Source organism: Carlito syrichta, unplaced genomic scaffold, assembly GCF_000164805.1.
Source record: "Carlito syrichta isolate Samal-C Ts95f unplaced genomic scaffold, Tarsius_syrichta-2.0.1 Scaffold316453, whole genome shotgun sequence".
In the NCBI taxonomy this organism is placed as follows: domain Eukaryota; kingdom Metazoa; phylum Chordata; class Mammalia; order Primates; family Tarsiidae; genus Carlito; species Carlito syrichta.
In genome coordinates, this window is record NW_007260549.1 from 348,478 (window position 1) to 358,628 (window position 10,151).

Below are 10,151 nucleotides of genomic sequence, written 5' to 3' on the forward strand. Positions count from 1 at the left end.
TTTTTTAAAGTATATCTTATAAAAACAAATATTCTTGGAAAGAATTGTGGAATAGTAAATATGAGAATGCTAAAAACATCTAAGTGTTGTAGAAAATTGTTTTCTTATGCTTGCTCATATTTTCTTATGTCTTTCTGTGACAATTTTTACTTGTATATGAAAATGTATGTCTTTGGCTTTGCACTAAAAGAAATTTGCTTTTTCTCAATTTATAATGTATTTGTGGAGTGTTTGCTGGCATAAAGTTATTTTTAATAAATTTTGTTATGTAAGTTATTCTAATCTCTAAATATTCAAAATTAATTATTAGAAGAAAATTAAGTGATTCATCCAGAAATAAAAATTTTCCAACCTCAACTTGCCAAGTTTGAGTTCTACCCATATAATTATGCAAAGAAATAGGGGAGTTCACATCTAACCCAGACTTTTGAGATAATTTTTAATTGATAGAAATAATGTTTTTCCTGTAAACTAAGAGCTTGATTCTGAGCCAACATATTCATCATTTCACAATTTGTCTTCTTTACATAAATTTCTTCTTTACAAAATGCCCATTGATAATTGTTGGCTCTTGCCCTTCTCTAAGCTATAACTTTTCACTAATTTTGCTACAGAGCTACTAATAAAACCTTATTGCTTAGTATAAATTTTGCAATACTCCAAGAAACTCCAAACTTGTTACTAATTTAATAATTAAATTAGCAACACTGATTTTCCATGACTGTCATCTGAGCAACATTCTCTATCAAAGATAAGTGTTAGTTTCCATCTACTATTCTATTCAGGACCAATATACTGTTCTGGACAGACCAGCCTCCATTCTCCGTGTATCACATTCTCTCTTTAAATTGATAATTTAAGAGAATAAGAATTATCTGCAGGCACTGTTTATACGCAATGGCTAATAGTGAGTAAAGTTTTATTTACCCTTTGAAATGATAGACTTCCGTAGACACACACACACACACACACACACACACACACACACACACACACACATTTCTATGCAATCAAACGAATGCGTCTCTCTCTCTCTGAAAATCTTATCTGGTAATAAACTTTCCTAATATTTTCCTGCTAAAGATTAATAAACTTCTTTTGAAACTTATATCTAATTTATGTGACTTTAAGGGTCATGCTTTAATAACAATGATGAAACACGATTATTACTTCCTAATGCTGAAATTACAGTTTTTACATTGTAAATTTTTCCTGCTATGCGCCCTGTGGCACTAACATCTTTATCACTCCATGTGTTTCTAGTTTTAAAACCTTTACCCCTGCTGTTTGAAAAATATTTCTCATTTTCGTCCCCTATGGAGTACAGAAATCCCTAAAGGCAAAGCCATTAGTGATCTCTCTGCCTTTTCCCAAACACGTATTATGATCACCAGTGCTGTTCCCCCTGCCTCATTGGCTTTTGGTAAAGTATGCAAATGAAATGTTCAAAATACACACTTTTTGCAACTGTGCAAGTTCATACTGATTTATAAAATGGGCAGGCTATTAAAGTGACTGAAAATGTCAGCAAGATTTATGCATGGGTGACAAATTGTATTGGAAATGTTCATTTTTAACATGCTGCCCTAGGTTTTTTTTTTTTAACAACTTAGATAGTCTCTATGATACATTTGTTTTAAGGCTATTTTTCCCTCCCCAAACATACTTTTGACAGTGACTTTTTGACTGGAAAAATCAACAATGCTACTTCACAATCATACAAATTGTATTTTATCACAGAAAGAAGTACTTGGAAGATATAATAAATTTCCTTTGACATCCATTTTTCCTATGTACCATTAGTCCACTATGGTTAAATAGTTTCCCTTTATAACACATAACTTGAATTGCATGCATAAATATTTCATCACTGAGATATAACATTATGTAACTATCAAAACAATTACCCAGTCACCTCTGAGGAAAATATTTCACTCATATTAAAAATGCACAACTTAGGGGGAAAAAAGATAGGAGTGACAACTGATATATATCTTCTGGAGTTTATGATTCCATCTTTGAAAAATTCCACATTAAACATGGTCTGAGCAATATTCAGATCACTTTTCTCTATTATTTGTGAATTTGTTCCGGTATATGCCAGCTCAGTATGTGATTCAACCAGGCAGTTGTAGTACTCTTGCCAGCCCAAGTGTGGTCTTTGAGCAGAGGTCTTGATATTTTATATCTCTGGAAGATAGCCATTTACCCATTGAATGAAGTAAAGGAATAGGGAAAAATGATGCTGGAGCCAGTTTATTCAATGTTATTTCAGAAATTAACTAGATCATCCCGGCAGACCTGAAGACATATATGCACACAACATAAATACCACAAGTAAAACAGTGTGATGAATCACAATTATAGAAGAATGGATTATAGAAATCAAATGCAGTAAATGAAGAGTCACCTATGATTAATTTTACAAAGAACAGATCTTAAAGTGCATTATTATGTTGTCTTTCTTGTTGGAAAAGTTTGGTATTAGAATTCTAATTCTACTTTTTATATTCAGATCAGTTTGTGCCAATACTATTATTGCAACTGATTTTCCTAATTAGTTCATTAAGTTGCATAACAATTGGTTTACAACTAACAACTCTTCTTGATGTTAAACCAGTGAAGATAAAATTGATTTAAAGCCTACTTCTGATCATTCATTCTTACACATTCGTATGTCCTGGTGTTTGATGAAGCTCTCCTTATATGACTGTGCCTGCCTCTCTGCCCTGTTTTCACTTAAGTGCCATGACTACGTTCTTGCTTATTAAAGAGAGTTAACATGCATTGTACTGAAAAAATTCAAACACTGTTAAAAGGAGAAAAGAAAAAACAAAAACATCTGCTTTTCATCAAGGGGCGCCATCTTATAGCTTCTACTTGAATGTAGGTTTCAAGAAAAAGCAACAGGAGTTATGAAAAGACACAGACACATAGGTGAAGATGCAACATGAGAAAGTGGAAGAAATGAATTTATCTTTGTTGTTGTTTCTACCTAAAACTGTTGCACCTTAAAAGAACAAATGTCATTTGTAAGACATTATTTGTTCAAACATTTTCTATGTTTGTTCAAACATTTAAAAAAAAATACTATTTAATTTTAATGCTGAAATAACCTAATAAAAATGTTTCTCTCTGGACTTTTAACTTTGCTTCCATGACTATTAAATGAACCTATCAATCTATTCATAACAGTAAGTTTGTTTTCAAGTTATTGTTCAATAATACTTTTTCCTGATAAACAGTCATTCCCATAGAAACATTTTTACCCCAGAGGTACAAGTGGAAAATCCAAGAAAGAGGAAACAATGGTACATTTAGGAACCTCTGGTACGGTAATCAAAAAAATATGAGATTAGCAAAGTTATTTATTTTCTTAGTCCCTACATTTAGATGCATTAGAGAAATAATTTACTATTAGTGGGAAGCAGAAATCTAACCCAAAAAGCTTAAGGTGACAATAAAAGATAAAAAGTCACATATACAGGGGAACCCCCAAAAAACCAGAATTATCTTTTGGAGAGCAGGCTTCTTGTACTACAGGCTTCCCCCTCTAGGTAAGTGTTGTAGGAACTCATCAGTATCAGTGTACCAGCTAGTGTTGTGAGAGGCTGTGTTCAGCTTCAGTGATTTTTTTTTAAATTCTTTCAATGTGTTTGCCCATCTTATGGTGGGTGATTTACAAGCACACCTATCCACACCAAGCTCAGTGTTCAGCACTTTTTGTACAAAAAACAGCATGACTCCTGTGCTCCACCCTCCCTGTTACCCCATTTTGCCCTGAGCAACTTTTTGTTTGCTTGTTTCCCTGGATAAAAAAAAGTCCTCAAAGAGAAATGTTATGTTGATTTGGAAAAGGTGAAACAAAAAATGGCAGAAGTACTAAAAGGCATAAAAATTGATGGGTACAAAAACTTTTGAGCAGTGGAAAAAGCATCCCGATAAGTGTGTTGCATCAAACAGAGAGTACTTTGAAGGTGACTGAAGTTTAAACACGAAAGAATAAATACACAGTCTTTTATAAATAAACGCCATTTTGGGGGGGGTCTTCCCGCATATTTGCACATATAGATATATGTATGTGTGTATGTATATGTAATTGCATGTATATAATGTCTAATAAAAGATCACTTTTCAAGCTCATTTGATTTTGTTATCTTTAAAAATTAAATTAAATAAAGCAAAGCAAAAACGCCACCATGCATGTTAAGATATTGCATTAAACTACTAATTCCACCTCCTGTAGCTGGAAATGTTCCTATTTTCTTCTGTGTATTGTCTCTTCCTCCAGATGCCTCCTACTGATTTATTATCCTAATAATAACTTTTTATTTGAAGAGGTAACATTTCCAGGTCAAAAATGGCTTGATTTGGTTCAAGAAACATTAATTGAGCATCTAATAAATGTTAAATACTGATTAGACTATAAAAATAGAAAGATTAGAAAGGCTTGCTTCCCATTTGTGAGGATGTGAAGTACAACAATGAGTAGAGTGACTGTCTAGGTTAGCCCTTGAAAAGAACATCTTTGTCAGTGTAGTTTCTGTCTATTGGGTGAAAAGAATCAGCAGTGCTCACCAATAGTTGAAATTTGGGTGTTATTTTTTTCACAATGTAGAGTAGCCTTTTGCATAAGTTGGTACATTTCTAATTAAACCATCTATTTTACTTAAATTTTTTACTAGATTTTAAAATACACAAGCCTTCTATAACCCACTATCCAACAATACAGACAAATGTTTAATTTCTCCAAAAACAATTTATACAAAAACAGACCTTTTAACTAAGTCCCACCCTTCTCATTTATCTTGTGAAATCTCAGCTTTGATGTTATTGGACAGTAAAAAGGCTGCAATGGGACCCCTGTCAAAAGACAATTTTCTTCCTTGAATGATAAGCAGTGGAACATGTTAGAACAAAGAGGCAACTGATTAATGGCATGCAATTCATCTACAATTATCTTGCCCATGTTACACAGTCATTGTATAGATTGGACTAGATCATTAAATTATGTGACAGCAATCAGCCATCTAACTTTAAAAGAGGTGGGAAGAGCCAATTTAAAAACTTAATATCTCAGGATAATACAGTAGCTTGAGAAAACCAGCCAATCTAGAGAAAATTACCATATGTACCAACTAGAATGATAGATGTGAACCTTAGCTAAGCATTTGTCCCTTTGCTGATGATATTTGGAAATCAGTGAAGAATGCTGTACTTCTTTAATATGTGTTTGAGAATAGTGGCAACCCATGGCATTAAACACTTAAAAAAGGAGGAGATATGGTAACTTTCCACTCTCTGCAAATATACTGGGAAATTTTGACTCATATTCTGGAATGTGAACATCAATGGTTTATTATGTTCTTCTATGTTTCTTTTTCATTTGTATTTGTCTGTATTTGATATACTTCTGTATTAGATATGCATTCTGCAAAACCCATAGCATAAGATTCCCAATCAAAATGGGATTGAAAGTTTTAGATTGTAATGGAAAGGTCTGATGTGAATTATTTCTATGATTATTATGTAATTATACTTGGCAGTCAGAAGGTATGAAAGTATCTGACTGAAATGTTTAAAAAGTACAACATATATATTTTCTTCTCATTTTTTCAGTTAAAAAACATTATTGAAACTGTAACTTTGTGTAAGACATGGAAGCAGGCACTAGGAGTTCAGGGAAAAGGAGACCAAAAAGAGCTCAGAATTCACTGGGAAAAGAGCATCCATAATTACAGTTGATTTCTGTAAGTGCTATGCAATGGAAAACGCATATTGGGAGAAATATGATGAGAGAGCACATAGAAGAGAAACCAAGCATAGGTCACAATCACAAAGAATGACATCATGTCAAATTAAATAGTAGAGGGAGTCAGCTATAAGTTCTCCTAAAACATTAAGAAGAAATTTCAATGTGTACTGTCTTAGTCAGCTTGGGCTGGCACAATCAACTACAACAGACTGGATGGATTAAACAACAGACATGTATTTCTCATAGTTCTGAAGGCTAAAAAGACCAAGTTGATGGTGCTGAACAATTCAGTTCCCCATTGAGGGCCGTGGCCCTCTTATGGCTTGAAAATGGCCACCTTCTCATTATGTCTTTACATATCGGAGATAGCTCAAGATTTTGTCTCTCTTCCTCTTTTTATACAAAGACTAATCCCATCATGGGGACCTCATTCTTGTGACCTCATCTATACTTAATTATCTCCAAAATACCTCAGCTCTAAATATCATGACATTGGGCCTTAGGGCTTCAACGTATCAATTTTAGGTGGTTATAAACATGCAGTCCATAATGTATAACTTATCTCAGACAAACCTGTCTTATTTTTATTCAGTGATGACTTTATTATGCAAAATGACTATTTCTATACTTCAAATATGCACTGAAAACTATGTTGAATGTTTATCACCATATATTTATATTGAATTAATGGATGTCAGATAAATTTATGTTGTCAGGGTTAGCTAGCATTTGAGGTTTCATAGGGTCGGGCATACCTGCCCCAAGATCATCCGGACTAATTGCCAATTTCTATTTTTTATGGTGAAAAGCAATTTGACTATCTGACTCTATTGTAGATGTAGTTAATGGGACTTGAACACACATGGTTTTAAATAGTGTAATTTTATTTTAAACCATTTGACATGCTAAAGGACAGAATAATATGCTATGATTTCTTTTTCTCCTTTAACTTGAAAAGAAAATCTTCTTTATAAAACTTCTGCCTGCTGAGTCTAAGAAGTTGGTAACTCTCTCAAAATCACAGCTACTCTTTTTCCTAAAATTGAAAATAACCCAAGATCCAATAGACAGACCAAATACAGGATGATTCTCATTGTATGCTGCATAGAAAGGGACACTTGGGGTCACATATTTTTCTTTGAGCTGCATTATTAAAACCTATTTATCTTCAGGTAGACACTCTCACAAAATAACTTTTAATTGATTCATGAGATTGTGAGCCTAACATACTCTCATTTACACATTTTTATTTAAATTAAATTATATCAGATAAATTTTTGACTTAAAGATAGCATTGATAATAAAGGTAACACTATAATTCACAATTGATTGAGACTAATTATATGTCAATTATTCTGCTAAGTTTATTACACTTATTTTCTCACTTTTTAAAATTATTTTTTAAAAATTGAAATGAATTTTAATACAGAAAATGAAGACAGCATTTTGCAAATTTATCACCCAAAAGGGTATCTCTATTTGAGAAAATCAGCATGTTACACTTTGAGAGATGAAATGTTGCAGCTTGTACACCAAAATTAAAAGATTAAATTAAATTTAAAAATGAAAGGGTTACCAAGGTAATGCAGGTCAAGGGGATCAAAGGTGAAGGGTCACACATTAGTAAAAAGAAATTCAAAAGGACAGCTGCTCCATGATCTCTCATTAGTGTTCCAAGGGTGCCTCTCTTTTGGGAAACTTGAACATTTCGGCAGACATTCAAGCAGCTTTTTCGGTACAAAGATTTTTACGTGACTACTATTACTGTTCCCATGATCATCTTGGCTAAGCAGCACGGTGCTGGGAACACAGTAGATACTAGTTGCGCAGAACATACTTTGGGAAACACTCTTCCGGCTTGTTTTTGGCAGTCCTTTCTCCTCCACGTGCCACATCCTCCTCCTCCTCCTCGCGACCCCGACCCCAGTGCCGGCCTCTTACCGCCGCTGCTACGGACCCCATCTCACTTACTTTTTTTTTTTTTTGAGTTGGATTCTCTCTCTGTCGCCCAGACTGGAGTGCAGTAGCCACTCCCGGCCACCGCAGCCTCGACCTGCTGGGCTCAGGCGATCCTTCCGCCTCAGCCTTCCGAGTAGCCGGAATTACAGGCATGCCCTGCCATGCCCAGCTGATTTTTTGATTTATTGTAGAGATGAGGTCTCGCTGCCCAGGCGGGTCTCGAACCCGCGGGCTCAGGCAATCCACTCACCTCAGCGTCCCAAAGGCGCGGGATTACAGGCTGAGCCACCGAGCCCGGCTTCACTTACTTTTAATAATAAACTTATTTACTTCACTAAGGCGCAGAGAGAACTAAGGCTTTTGTCTCAGGTCATAATGGTAAAAAGTCTGAGTCTTGGATTGAACACAGGCAATGTGTCACTCCAGATAATGCTAACCTTCATGCCACAGTAGTTGATAAGTGACTCAAAATCACAGCTAATTTTTTAAAAATTAAAACTGAAAAAAAAATTCAGACCTGGAACACAGACTCAATGTAGTGTGAACACAGTCTTATAAGTGTCTGGATGATGCTCATGCTATAACCCCAAGCTTTAGCTTATACACTGTTGATAACCCTCTTTAAAAGGAAGAACATAAAATTATGATTATGCAAGTATACATTTAGAATGAGAAAGCATATCCAAATATCATCTATGAAAGCTGATGAAGATAGTGAACAACACAAAATCCTGAAAAATAATACAGTCCTATGTTGCTTAATGACAGAAATATCTTCTGAGAAATGCATCCTTAGCTGATGCTGTCATTGTGTGAAAGATGTAGAGTATACTAAAACAAATCTACATGGTGTAGCCCACTACTCACCTAAGCAATATGGTGGAACCTATTGCTCCTAGGTTACACACACATATACAGCATGCTACTGTGCTGAATACTGAAGGCAATTATAGCACAATAGTCAGTATTTCTGTATCTAAACTTAACTAAGCTTAGAAACAATAGTCAGTATTTGTGTATCTATACTTAACTAAGCATAGAAAAGGTAATGTGTTGTGCTACTATGTTACTACAGCTGTGGTGTCACTAGTTGTTAAGTGATAGGGATTTCTCTGGTCCATTATAACCTTATGGGACCAGATTGACTGAAACATCATTATAGGGCACATGATTGTACACTTTTTTCCCATCACATTTTTGGCTTGCACTTTGTTTGATCAACTCTTCATAGTTTTTTTTTTGGTTTTTTTTTTAACAATTGCTACTTTCTATACAATGAAAACATCATTTAATATTTCTTCTAGTATATTTGATTTTTTAAAAATTGGCATTTTAGGAAAGTTACTGTCGGGTTTAAAACTTGCTGTTTGTTTGCATGAGCATGTAAACTTTTATGGTTGCTGTCAAATGTAAGGAAACGTCTTACAAAATCTGTGTGCGTGTGTGTGTGTGTGTGTGTGTGTGTGTGTGTGTGTGTATGCACGCAGACACATGCACATATTTATGTCTACATATATATGTGTGTATATACACACACATACATATATACACATGCATACCTTCTCAGGATGCCAAAAATGTATACACATTTTAAGCAATGTCATGTGTGTATTACTTTTAGTTCACCATGATTTAGAAGTATCTGGACGTTAATGGTAACCACTGAACATTCATATATCCAGACGTGTGTGTGTTGTAAGTTTTGAAAAAAATTTTTTGCACACCAGCTTGTGATTTAGGAAATTCTAAACCTTGTTTCTCTTCCACTATCTACATTCTTCCAATGCCAGGGCGTGATAGACTATGATAATTTTGCAATGCAACATCTGAAAATTTACAGTTGGGTGGGTCTTTGTGCATGGAGAGTAGGCACAGAGAGTGAGGAAGCACACCTGGTAGCCATCTTTCACCAGGATGATTAGCAGAAACCAAGCCCAGAAGTGTATAGTACCAAGATTTAGGAAACAAAAATAGAGGATGCCCAGTTAAGTTTGAATCTCAGATGAACAACAAATAATATTTTTTGGACATCCAATAAAAATTTTCCATTGTTCATCTGAAATTCAAATTTAACTGGAGTCCTGAAATCTATTGGCCTCCGAACAGAAGCATCTGTGTAACCCATAAAAATAACCCACTAAACCCAAATGAATGTGTCATCACCAACTAAACTTCCTCAGAGCAAGATTCCTTAATGACCTGGGGCTACTGCAACATCACCTGATTGGAAGACAAAGGCAATAGAGTGGAAATCGAAGGGAAAATGGGCAGAAGGTTTTTTTTTTAATTTTATTTTTTATTTATTTAGTTTTTTTTGAGTTGGAGTCTCACTCTGTTGCCCAGACTGGAGTGCAGTGGCCGCTCCCGGCCACCGCAGCCTTGACCTGCTGGGCTCCAGCGAACCTTCCACCTCAGCCTTCCAAGTAGCTGAAACTAC

The 10,151-nt window shown here is 34.9% G+C and overlaps 1 pseudogene; it reads right to left on the bottom strand.

Moving 5' to 3' along the window:
- Window positions 1–7,270: 7,270 nt before the first annotated feature.
- Window positions 7,271–7,650, bottom strand: LOC103276999 (annotated as a pseudogene).
- Between the last annotated feature and the right edge of the window lie 2,501 nt (window positions 7,651–10,151).